General features: G+C 39.7%; 1 protein-coding gene across 1 annotated transcript in view; it reads right to left on the bottom strand.

Moving 5' to 3' along the window:
• Window positions 1–14,054, bottom strand: part of dip2bb (disco-interacting protein 2 homolog Bb) — a 109,167-nt gene that overhangs the window by 94,455 nt on the left and 658 nt on the right. The gene's annotated exons all lie outside the window — the stretch shown is intronic.

Genomic DNA, 14,054 nt, shown 5'->3' with positions numbered 1-14,054 from the left:
CTTTCGTCAGACTGTCCCAGGGCAGCTGTGGCTACAATAGTAGTTTACCACCACCAAGTGTGGAGTGAACAAACAATGAACTGTAAAGCAATTTGGGAATCTTGAAAGGTGCTATATAAATGCAATAATTTATTAAAAATAATTAATTAATTAATAGTACTGCTAGTAAACCAGGACTAAACCAGGACCAAACCAGGTCTAAACAAAGACTAAACCAGGGCTAAACCAGGACTAAACCAGGGCTAAACTAGGACTAAACCAGGGCTAAACAAAGACTAAACCAGGTCTAAACCAGGTCTAAACCAGGGACTAAACCACTAAACCAGGACTAAACCAGGACTAAACCAGGGCTAAATCAGGACTGAACCACGTCTAAACCAGGACTACTAATAAACCAGGACTAAACCAGGTCTAAACCAGGTCTAAACAAAGACTAAACCAGGTTTAAACCAAGTCTAAACTTATACTAAATCAGGGCCGAACCAGGTCTAAACCAGGACTACTACGGTCATCACACTCACTTTCACCTTTCGCTGGCATGGTATCTCCACCGATCACCAACTTGACTAATCAATTTTCTGTGGGAGACAGTGAACACCTGAACAACAGCTGATCAGAGACACGTCACAGCAGTGGAAGAGCTACCGTTGAAATGTCAGGAAAATACACCATTTAGCTTTTGTTAATTTGTCTTATTAGAAGAAAACATAAAGTTTCTATATAACAGTAAGACAAAATTAATTTTCTAAACTTAAGGACTAAACCTGGACTAAACCAGGTAAGGTAAAATCAGTACAAAAGAAGGTAGAAAATTGACAAACCTGACAAAACCAGCTCTAAACTAGGACTATAACAAGACTAAACCAGGACTGATCCAGGACTTGTCGGTGCCTGAATCACACAGGGTTGGCAAAGCGGCGCTGGAAAACTACTTGTGCCAAATATTTGCAAAATGTTCATGATGAAGCCAAGACCAGAACCAAGACCTGAACCGAGACCTGAACCAAGACCTGAACCCTGAACCAAGACCTGAACCAAGACCTACACCAACACCTGAACCAAGACCTGTACCAAGACCTGAACCAACACCTGAACCAACATCTGCATCAACACCTGAACCAACACCTGCACCAACACCTGAACCAAAACTTGAACCTAACATCTGAACCAAAACCTGAACCAACATCTGAACCAAGACCTGCACCAAAACCTGGACCAAAACCTGAACCAAACCTGAACCTGAACCAACACCTGAACCAAGACCAGAACCAAGCCTGAACCAAGACCTGAACCAACACCTGGACAAAGACCTGAACCAACACCTTGACCAAGACCTGCATGAACACCTGGACCAAGACCTGAATCAAGACCTAAACCATGTGGAGACAAATCAAATAGCATTTTTTTTCTGATAGATACTGCAACTGCGATTAGATTTGTAATTTATGTTTTAATAAAAGGATTCTATTCAAAGTTCACATTTTAAGTGTCCAGAAGAACAGACAAAAAGACTGAAATCTGAACTAACACAAGAGTCACATTTAAGAACATGTATAGATCTGAAGTACAGGGTTAGAAGTTTTTATGCAGAATAAGACAGGAGATGTTTGTGTTTGGCTCATTGCATCAGTTCAAAATGTGATTCTGATTAAATTGTGATTAACAGCAGATGTGTTGCCTAACCCCATCATATATACATACAGTTTATACATCTTGATTCTGAAACATTAACGGTCATGATAGAAACATTAAAGCTGTGTAATAAAGTTGTTCCCTCATCAAAAGCCTATCTGGAGTTGTTTTCTGTTTAATTCACAAGTTTGAGTAACCCTTTATTATAACTCTAATCTAAATTTAAAGTCCAAAGCTCAAAATGCTCTGTTCCACCTTGTGATGTCATGAAGTGGTAGTTTTCAAATTAACAGCTCCTTTTACACTTCGTCCAGTACAGATAACATAGGCTACGTTCAGACTGCAGGGCTTAATGCTCAATTCAGATTTTTTTGTGAAATCCGATGTTTTTGCGAGGTTGTTCACATTTCCAATTAAATGTGACTTGTATGTGAACTACAGTGTGAACTTTAAACGGTCCGAAAGTGTCCCACATGAGCACTGGAGGACATGATGACGTCAACCGCAGCGAGCGTGCTCTGTGTTTACGGAAGTGGTCCAAACATGGACGCAGCATTGAGCACCTGGAGATTTGAAAGTTTCTCTCGTACCGGAACCAGAACATGAACAACTTACTTGTTTTAAGGAGGAGATTGAGAAGGAGAAGGACGAGGTTTTTGGCCATGGTGTTTTGTGGGACAGCGGCAGCAACGTCCGTTGAAAGGAACGTGTGGATGCGCAGACGTAGCCAAGAGCGGTGAGTGGCGATGTGCTTCGCTTCAGTGACACGGAGTTCGTTAACAATTTTCGCCTACTTCAATAGTGACGTTTGTGGCTTGTTGATAACGTGTAGGTGGGATGAATGCGCTTTGGCCGTTCAGACTGAAGTCGCATGTCAAAAGATCGGATATGTATCGGTTTCAGGACCACATATCCAAGTGGCCTGGGTCGCATTTGAAAAAAATCGGATCTGTGTCGTTCAGACATTAAAAGATTGGATACAGGTCACATAGGGGCCAAAAAATCGGATATGGGTCACTTCAGGCTGCAGTGTGAATGTAGCCATAGACGGCAAATGAAGGACTGAAATTATCCAAATGATTCTAGTGAAGGTGTATGGAGTTTAAATACACAGAGGAGCACTTCCTGTATTACCACGTGACATCATATGGTGGAACAGAGCTGAGAGAAGAACTCAGTTTAACTATACAGGGTTTGTGTGATAAAACATGTGAATGAAACAAAACACAACTCCAGGTCTGTTTGTGATGAGGAAAGACATTATAACATAGATCAGAAAATAGTGTAATATGGGCCCTTTAAAGCTTCATTACACAAAAACCAAACAGTCCCTGATGTTTGAATTGAAGCGTGAGTATTATATAACAGCGTATGGCACAGTCAGGCCCTGTGCTGCAGCCAGGGAAACAGGAGAGATGAATTATTGAAGCAGGGTGAGTGCTCTCCTCTCTCTCTCTCTCCTCTCTGTGTCAGATGGTGAATACAGCGGCCCCTTTGAAAACGACAGGTGGAGGACAATGACAATACACCTTTATACTGACTCAATACCAGAGGGTCTGCACACGCTGAAAGTGACCAGCACTGGGCAGCTCATGGACCGGGTCTGGGTCAAATCTGACTGTAATTCATTCACTTCTCATACTCACGATGCGTCCCTGTAAAAGGCCACGCACACAGTCACGGCTCCTGGAAAGACACACTCTGCTGGTGTTATAATACAAACTCGAGTTTATCTGTAGATGAAATGAGAGATACAGTGAGAGGCTGTGAGAGGAGAGGAAAAGACGAGCTTGGAGAAGACAGGAGAGGAGGAGGAAGAGGAGAGGTATAGAGGAGGGAATAGGAGGTGGAGAGGAGGAGGAGGAGAAGAGGAGGAGGAGGAGGAAGAGGAGAGGAGGAGGAGGAGGAGAGAGAGAGGAGGAGAGGAGAAGAGGAGGAGGAAGAGGAGAGGAGGAGAAGAGGAGGAGAAGAGGAGGAGGAGAGGAGGAGGAAGAAGAGAGGAGGAGAAGAGGAGGAAGAGGAGGAAGTGGAGGGAGGAGGAGAGGAGGAGAGGAGGAGGAGGAGGAGGAGGAGGAGAAGAGGAGGAGGAGAGAGGAGAGGAGGAGAAGAGGAGGAGGGAGAGAGGAGGAAGTGGAGGCGGAGGAGGAGAGGAGGAGGAGGAGAGAAGGAGGAGGAGAGGAGGAGGTGCTTTCTATGCCTCCATTCTTGATGAGCGTGATCTGTAACATATATATTCTCCATGAGTGTGCACACATGTTGCCTCTTCTTGTGCCCGACATGAGCTGAGTACTTTTTTTTCTTGGTCTATTTGTGTGTTCCTTAAATTTCTGTGTTTGTGATACTTTACTATTGAATAAAACTGATTAGACTCATTTGTATATCTTCCTTGAGCAGGTAGTCTGGCTGTGTCAGACTATAGCTGCTCTGTTCTTACATGACCTCTTTCATGCACTAATCTCATCAGTAAGTGTGGACTTTTTACAAAAATGCAAGTGCTTGGCAAACTTTTATATTTACAATTGAATTACATAAGTACCAGTGTTTCACTAAAGCTAGAGGTACCCTTACTTTTGCAGCATCTTTTTTTTTACACTGTGCAGAAACTGCCTCTGGTGTCCTCCCAGACCCGTTTGGCATCATTCGGGCAATTGTGTTTGATATGACTTTATTTCAGGAGCAGCATCTATACTTTTTTAGTGCTATAGTAGTACCTCTACAGACCTAACTGTCCTTCACTGCCTCCTTCACTGCCTCTTTCACTGCCTCCTTCACTGCCTCCTTCACTGCCTCCTTCACTGCCTCCTTCACTGCCTCGTGTGTTCTCATCTCGTCTGATTGGTCACTGTTGAACATGTGTTTGTGCAGTTACAGTGAGCACTGGTCAAAGCTGCACCATCAATTATTTAACCTGAGTCTAAGAGCCGCTCACAGACTCGAGCTGCTGCTGCTGCTGCTGCTGCTGCGGATTCACAACACAACTGAAATATAACAGCGGTTCATCTTCATGTCATTTAAATGGGAGGAATTCCGCATTAATTCTCCCTAAAATAAACTGTCTTATACTTACATTACTATATAGCTGGGATTAGTGTGTCTTCATTTCCATCGAAACCAGATGCCACACAAACAGGTTTATATCACTAATATCCACTCTTTGAAATGAAAAGAAATGCATTTATCACTGTCAACAAAACACACTTTAAAAAAAAATTCATTCAAGTCTTGGATCTGCTCTAAACCGCTGTTTTTACTCAGGATTTACGTTTGACCTCTCCAGTAGAAACACCCAAGCTCGTCATTGGCTAATATTATAAATGACGGTTATCAACAGCATCAAAAATCGGACACTAATCGATACTAAAACTGATATCAAAACTAGATACACATTTGAGCAGGTATTGATACTGAATTTAATCTTAGTTTTATTTACAACTAGTATAAAGCTCATGGTGTAATAAACAAAAACTAGTAATTTGTGTTGAAACTTACAATATTGTCAAAAAAAATCATGTCTGAACAGTTAGTATCTTGATAACACTTGTAACAGAATGTTGAATAAAATGTCTCTTCCCTCCCAAATTAACTAAAAGTGTGTCAGAATTAACTTAATAATAAAAAAAAACTCTTTAAATTATCCATGGCCCATTCTCCATTCATTGCATCATATTCACCACGTTTAAATCCCATATGTGGACCGTAAGATGTGTTGCCATAGAAACGACACCCCCCCTCCCTTCTCCCATCTCCCTCTTACATTTACAGTAAGTCCAGTGAGCCCCATATGTTAAAGCTCCATCATCATAGCTGCATTTACACTGGTCTGTGCTCAGCTGTTAAAACCATTACAGACGAAACACAAAACCAGCCATCCATAGAACCACAGCCCATTGTGTTGTAGAGGATTACACAGGCAGAAGAACTACTGACAAATACGCTACAATGGTTTAGAATAGGCTGCATTTGATTTGACGCTTTGATTTGTTTCATAAAAGAATCTAAATGCAGCGCAGTCCTACAGAAGTCCAAGACTGCAATAAAAGCAGATCTTTCAAAGGGATCATATTACTCTATTCTCATCTATATTATAAAGTAGTTTCCTCATCACAAACAGACCTGGAGTTGGGTTTTTGTTTCATTCACACATTTTTAACACACAAATCCTGCATATTTAAGCTCAGTTCTTCTCTCAAACTGAAAAAAAAAAAAACCTGTGCTGTCATGTGGTAGTTAGGGGTGTGCAAAAGTATTGAACTATTGATATATGGTATTGTTTAATGTGATGATACAGTATTAATATCGTGGGCTGCTGTATCAAAATATCACCAAGACTATTTTTAGGTATATTTTACTAAATTATTTTGTGTAAGAGCTACAGTTGTGTTGACATTGATTTGTTTTTATTTTGAGTTTGTGTCAAGAGAGAAACACTAATCATATACATACTACATATACATTATAAACAACAAAAATGGAGTAGAAAAAAAACCCAAAAAAACTTATATTAACCCACCCCTATCCATTACATAGTTTAATGATGTGGTTGCTGTACATTGATGAGGAAACTTTACAAATATTTATATACAGCAAAATAAATTTCACTGACATTTTCACTGTTTTGAGTAAAATGTGTGTTTTTCATACTAACTTTGCACAGACTTTGTGTTTTAATAAAGACTTTTAGTATCACAGCCATGATTTAGTCTTTGTCTTTCACTGAACCGCATCGAATCAATTTGAAATATATTGTATCAAATCATATTGAATCCAAAGTGCACTGTATCGAAAAAGTATCGTGGCCTATGTATCGAGGTATGTATCGTATCGGCAACTTCTTAAGAGGTAGTACAGAAGTGCCCTGCTGTGTTTTTAAACTCCATAAACCTTCATGAGGATCATTTGGATCAGGGGTGTCAAACTCAAATTCGCAGAGGCCAAAATTCTAAACTGGGATAAAGTCATGGGCCAAATTTATAGAAAAATTTCAACAACATCTGCATGTTTTCTCTTCTTTCAAGATACGTAATGTTAAGTGTTTTCTTATTAAAATAAATGTTTCATAATAATTTTGCTTAAATATTGAATCCAGAACAAGCAAAATATAAAATAATAACAACATTTAAAAAAAATAATGTCTCTATTATCTGTAGCCAGCTCTAATACATATTGGATATGATCTCGTGGGCCAAATATAATTAAATCGGGGGCCACCTGAGTTTGACATGTCTGACTTGGATCTCTATCACCCCTCTGTCCCTAACTTGGGACAGTCCAAACACAGCTGCTAATTTGTATCTCACACCTCTGAAAGAAATCTCCTTTCCATAATTCTTTTAACTCAATAAAATAAAACACAAAATATATAATTTCCTTTACCTGACATAAGTAATAGTTTGGTGCTTTGATTGTTGATTCTGTAAAAATCTGTGCTGTTTCTCATTCCTTTGTGTGTTTTTTTCCCCTCTTTTTACATCTAAACCACCATGTTTGTTTCTCCAGATCCAGATCCACTCGTTTTTGTAAAGTTCTGTCAAAGCGTGTGGCTTTGGCTGTTCAGGTAATGACATCACAAGGTGGAACAGAGCATTTTGAGCTTTGGAGATGCAGACAGACAAATAATAAAGACTTACTGAAATGTGTGAATGGAACAAAACACAACTCCAGGTCTGTTTTTGAGGAGGTAACGACATTCTACGATGGCTTAAATCCCACAAGAGTCAATTTTGTGTCATATAGGACCTTAAATTATCATAATGTATTTCTTTTTTCTTTTATTTATTATTTTATTTGAGTGTAGTCGTGTAGCTAGTGCTCATTCTCAACTCCTGTCCGGGTTTTTCCTGCACTAAACAGTTGCTTTGATGCTCATTGCTCACACACAGACCCACTCCTCCATACTGTTCTGTCTGTGTGGCCATGACACTTCTTCTCGGTCCTCTCCTGTGACTCTTCCATGTGTAATAATCCCCCACATACGTCCTGTTCTTGCCTATGAGAAATCACAATCATGAATCATCTTCCCCCCAGCGGCGTGGAGACAGAGTGACCAATCACGTCACAGCGCAGACAATAACAGCGAGAGGAGAGAAGGCGAAGAAGCAAAACAACCGTGTCCAATGTAATTCTCACATTAGTTTGGCTTAAAGGTGCTCTGTGTGATTTTGCCATGGAGATCTTTTTGCTTTGCCTGAAATGTTGATTTAATTCTACATGTTTTAGTGCTCACAAATACCTAGGAAAACATGTATTCTTGCAGTGAGCGTAGTCGCCTCTCTACTGATCTGACCTGTAACTTCCCTGGGAGAGTAACTTTTCGGTAGAGTGTACACAATCTCCTCGTCTTCATGGAGACAAATGAATAGTTACAGTTTAATACAGAGCTTTTCCACCTTCAAGGCCCAAAGCACTTTACATCAAGAAACCACCCACCCATTCACACACAGACACAGACACTGAGGACAAGGTGGGTTAAGTGTCTTGCCCCAGGACACCACAACAGCATTCTTTTGTGTAAGCTGGAATCAAACCACCAACCTCTGGGTCAGTGGATCTGACCGCTCTACCAATGATGTTTATGTCGAGAGTGGGATTCTGCCGCCCTTCAGCTCAGAGCTACTGAGCTGCTGTCGTCCAGATACATACCTGAGCAAAGAAACCATGAAGCAAGGTCTTTTTAGTACGTCAGTTTTGTACGTCCAGTCTCAGTCCACTGAAGGTGTAGACTGTGATGCCAGATGCAGCGCCTTTCTGGACACTCAGACACTTTACAGTTCATTATTCATTTACTCTGGCACTCTGTAGCCACAGCTGCCCTGGTGGGACTGACGGAAGCAAGGCTGCCAATCTGAGCCATTGGCCCCTCTGACCACCACCATCACTCACACACACTTCAATTTCTTACTAGGCAATGTGGGTGAAGCGTCTTGCCTAAAGACACAATAACGCGCCCCACTGTGGCATCAACTTATCGGGATCAGGTTTTGACAAGTCGATATGGCCACATTAAATTTAACTCATTTTAGAGCATTTTTCTCGGCCGTCTATTCCTGGGCTCTGTGCAGAACTACAATGTCATTTCAGACGATGGCAGAAAGTTCCAGTTCATTTAGTCTCAACAGCAGAAAACTGGAAACACACACAAAGGTGTAAAGCATTTCCCGTTCAATCTGCGACTGGGCCACACAAAGCTCCAGGAAAATGGCAGGATACAATTCACAGGTTCTCCACCTTCAAACTTCAAACATCAAACTTAAAGGGCCCATCTCATGCAAAATAACTCTTTTCACATTTTATCTTATGCACATATACAAGCACAATTTGGGTTTTGGAACATCTATTACTAAGAAAGCACAGGCTTCGCCCTCCAAACGTGACGTAGGTTCTGAGTGAACCGCCCTTCCTACGCCCATCTCAGGGAGGGAGGGGGAGATAGGCATGCACCCTGATAGCGGTAGGAATGAACTTTTAATCATCATGGCGATACAGCGCGTTCAGCCGCATGTGTTGGACCCGGAATCGGACGAGGACAGCACAGAAGCAAAGAGTGGGGGAGGGTGCAAAGCGCTTTCTTCTACGTCAAACGCGTCATAGGTGTAGCTGCCACATAATCGTTGTAGCTTTAGTTCGTTGTCACGTGGGAGGGTGGCAGAAATACTCTGCAATTTGTAAAAAAAAAAAACGCCAAACCAATCTAAAAAACACTTCGGCGACATATACAAGGCCCACACATCACTCTTAGAAGGTAGAAAGCTCTGAAAAGGTGATTTTGCATGAGATAGACGGTTTGCAATTCACAATTCAACATGGAGAATTTACATGACTATTAATAAAGTCATTTTCCTGTGCCTGTATTAGACGTCCCCATGACTAAAAATACTATTAAAAATAATAATTTGCACGACATTTTTTTGTCCAAAATTGGTCTTGGAACGACGGACGCAACATAGACTTGAACTGCACATCCATAAGACGTCTAATGTTTAAAGAGATACTGTGGGACATTTCAGGCACATTCCCTGGACACAAGCAAGTGGAGTATCCTCTACTAGAAAAGTGACATAGTGCATCTTTATCATGATATCACAGCATATTAAAATCCCCATAGTTTAACGCTGAACTGTAGGGCAAGTCTATGGGAGAAAGTGTTTAAAAATGGTTTATGGTTCATATCCCTGTAATGAATGGACCTATTCACAGTCCAACATCTTCGCTGTCAGTGTAAATAAACAAAAGAGAAAGCCTCATTTCCTGACAAATAATTATAAGTTTTCAACATTTGCGGGTTTCAAGTTTGGATATTTCATTCAAAAACAGTAAATGACATCAAATTTACTGTGAGCTCAATCTAATAAACCTTTTTCAATAAATTCTTACCCTCTGACCTATAGGTGCAGCTGAGGCAGTGAGCAGAGCGGCAGAGTGGAGCGCAGTCCATGGAGATCTCCCTCATATAACAGGCCTCAGGGACACAAGACTTGACCCACTTTTCAAGACATACACTATATCATAATGCCCCGATGACTATGGCAATAAATAATGTATTGTAGATTTTCAACAACGGTATAAACAACATATAGAAATGCTCACATCAAGAGAAACATCTATCGTGTGTTAAAAGTGTTGGCAAAAAAGAGCTAAATGTTAAAGAAATGTAAAAATAATAATCATATTGGAGCATTAAAGTGTGGAGAATAGACACAACAAAACTAACTGTGGCTATGATGAGTGAAAAACATCACATTTTCTGACAATAATTGTAATTGTAAGTGTAATAATTGTTTTTTTTAGTAGGATTCTGTCTCAAGTTCAGATTTTAAAGGGCCTATATTGCACTATTTTCTGATCTATATTATAATCTTGTTTCCTCATCACAAACAGACCCGGAGTTTGTTTTGTTTCATTCACACATGCTTAACAAATGTTTAACCCTGCAGATTTACGCAGAGTTCTTCTCTCAAACGGAAAACGCTCTGTTCTACTTTGTGATGTCATGTGGTAGTAAAGGGTTTTTAAACTCCATACACCTTCACTAGAATAATTTGGATGATTGCAGCCCTCGAATTGCCAATCTCAACTGAATTATAAGTAAATGATAGCTGTTGTGAGCATTTTTTTGTGAGCAAGAGCATTTTGAACATAGGAGATGTAGACAGACTAATAATAAATGATCAAACATGCGTGAATGAACACATGAAAACACAATTCCAGGTTTGTTTTTGAGGAGGAAACAACATTCTAACTTGAAGAATTGACAAAAACATTGAAATCTGAACTGACAAACTAATACAAGTTTCACATTTCAGAACATGTTAGTACAGATCTAAACAGCAGTTTTTATGCAAAATAAGACAAGAAATGTCATTGTTTGTGGAGGAAATGTTGGTACTACAATCCAGATAGCAATTATTTGAGTCATAAAATATTGACGATTCTTTGATTAACTTGTTTCAGCCCTGTCATACCAAGAACTAAGCCAGGACTATAACCAGACCAAACCAAGTGTACGTAAGGATCAAACTCGGCCAAAAACTGGTGATCGTGTCATGAACCTAACATTAAAAGTCCTACATTATGCGAAATCAACTCTTGTGAGCTTTAAGTCATGTTATAATGTTTTTACCTCCTCCAAAACAGACTTGGAGTTGTGTTTAGTTTCATTCACACATGTTTGCTTTATTATTAATCTCTGTACATCTCCAAAGCTCAAAATGCTCTGTTCCAATTTGTGATGTCATGAAGCGGTATTTTAACGGCTCCTTTTACTTTTTGTTCGGAGCAGATGGGGAAATTTCAGGGCTAAAATTGTCCATATGATTCTAGTGAAGGTGTATGGAGTTTAAAAACGCAATGGAGCATTTTGAGTATTACCACGTGACATCACAGGGTGGAAGAGAGAAGAATTCAGTGTAAATGTGCAGGGTTTGTGCGTTAAACATGAGTGAATGAAACAAAACACAACTCCAGGTCTGTTTGTGATGAGGAAACAACATTACAACAGATCAGAAAAAAGTGTAAAATGGGAGCTTTAATGGAAAAAGAACAGAAATGTAAGTTCAAATAAGTTCATATTCAAGTCAGAAATCTGCACCTTTTCCATTGCAATTTTCTGTCAAGACCTTGGCCCTGTCTCCTCTGCAGATGTGTGTAGTTTCTTTAATATTGTGCAGTCCCACTTCTTTTCTGACAGCATCAACGGGACTATTTTACCACTAACTAGGGTCAAACCAGGACAAATCCCAAAAGTTCTTCAGTCCAAAGTACCAGTCTGGTTCTGTCTTGTTTTGTCTGAGTCTCTCACACTCACCACAATAAAAAATAGTGCAACATCACAAGACTCTGCTGAAACTGGCTGCGAATTTAAAAAAAAATACTGTAATAAACTTGACAGAGAAGCAAATTATATAACTTTTCTGCTACCTGCTCGTCTCCATGCAATTGTTATTGCCTTTGCCTGAAATGTTCCACAGTATGAGACAAGCAGGCCCAGTTACACTTTAGATCTGTGGAGAGGAGGGTCCGCTCACAACATTTCTCAGAGTATTCTAAGCACTGCATAAACGCTGGATAGAAAAACATAATGCCAGACTATGGGACATTCCAGGCTAAGCAGTAAAATCGCCATGGAAACAAGCAGATGGCAGACCTTTCATCAGGGAAATTACATCGTGCACCTTTAACTATAGAAAAGTATGATGGCAGAAAGCATGTTATTTACAGATTATGCGTTGAATTTCCATAAACAATACACAATATAGCGCAATATTATAACACTATAATAGAGTTGTATGGCAGTGAAGCATGGAAAATTATTATTATATACTACTAAATGTCTTATTAAAGTAGGGTGACCAGATTTTCAAAGTTCTAGACTGAGACACACCCTGGTCGGGATAGTCGGTAAGAATAAAATTGTGAAAAGAGCGTGTAATAATATTGTGTATTCTTAACTTACTTTGTGGGTCAGTCTTAATCTGAGGGACTTCTGACAGTGTTTTTTTTTTCTTCTGGTCATTTTCAGGCTCAACTTTCTGTATTTTAGTTAAACAAATGACAATATATTCTGCTCTACTGTTGGTGAGTGTCAAAGTGGGCAAAAATAAGGACACCTGGGACATTTCTTGTATAAAACTGGCTTTGGACAAATTTGCTGGGTCAGGGCTCAAAACTGGGACTGTCTCAGGTAAACAGGGCAGGGTGACCAGATTTTCAAACTGGGACATCCCCGGTTTAGGATGGTTGGTAATAATAAAATTATGAAACAAGTGTGTAATTAAGGAAAACTGTTGTGCACTCGGCCCATTCATGACTAATTAACGACTAATATGAGTCAGTATAATCACATTTTCTTTGTGTTTTGGTCATTTTTAAGCAGCTTTTCTGTATTTTACCTAAACAGATGACAACTGTTGGCAGAGATCAAATTGGTTAAAAATAGGGACACCTGGGACATTTCTTGTATAAAACTTGGATAAAGCACTGGTTTTGGATGAATCTGCAGGGACAGACGGCACAGGATTCAAAATTGGGACTGTCCTGGGTAAATAGGGTACAGTGACCACATTTTCAAAATCAAAAACTGGGACATCCCCGGTTTAGGGTGGTTGGTAATAATAAAAATATGAAATGAGTGCATAATTAAGGAAAACTGTTGTGCACTCGGCCCATTCACGACTAATTAATGACGAATATGAGCCAGTATAGTCACATTTTCTTTGTGTTTTTGTCGTTTTTAAGCAGCTTTTCTGTATTTTACCTAAACAGATGACAATTTATGTCTCACTTTACTGTTGGTAGAGTTCACGTTAATCAAAAATAGGGACACCTGAGACATTTCTTGTATAAAACTGGAACAAATCAATGGTTTTGGATGAATCTGCAAGGACAGGGGACACAGGGCTCAAAACTGGGACTGCCCTAGGTAAATAGGGCAGGGTGACCATATTTTCAAAATCAAAATTGGGACATCCCTGGTTTATGTTGGTTCATAATAATAAAATTATGAAAGGAGTGCGTAATTAAGGAACACTGTTTTGCACTCGGCCCATTCACGACTAATTAATGACTAATACGTGTCAGTATTGTCACATTTTTCTTTGTGTTTTGGTCATTTTTGAGCAGCTGTTCTGTATTTTACCTAAACAGATGACAATTTATGACTCTCTTTATTGTTGGTAGAGCTCAAGTTAATCAAAAATAGGAACACCTGAGACATTTCTTCTATAAAACTGGAACAAATCAATGGTTTTGGATGAATCTGCGAGGACAGGGGACACAGGCTTAAAACTGGGACTGTCCCAGGTAAATAGAGACATCTGGTCACGATAAAATAGGGACATCTGGTCACCCTATTAACGCGTTCTTGCAGTTTGTATAGAAAATGAACGGATAGACAAATAAAATAGTTTTAAATGGTGCAAAAATACATA

Source organism: Boleophthalmus pectinirostris, unplaced genomic scaffold (assembly GCF_026225935.1).
Source record: "Boleophthalmus pectinirostris isolate CB_2022bp ecotype Guang Dong unplaced genomic scaffold, ASM2622593v1 HiC_scaffold_3, whole genome shotgun sequence".
NCBI classification, from domain to species: Eukaryota; Metazoa; Chordata; class Actinopteri; order Gobiiformes; family Gobiidae; genus Boleophthalmus; species Boleophthalmus pectinirostris.
Note: the sequence above shows the minus strand (reverse complement) of the source record. Positions and strands in the feature narration are given on the sequence as shown.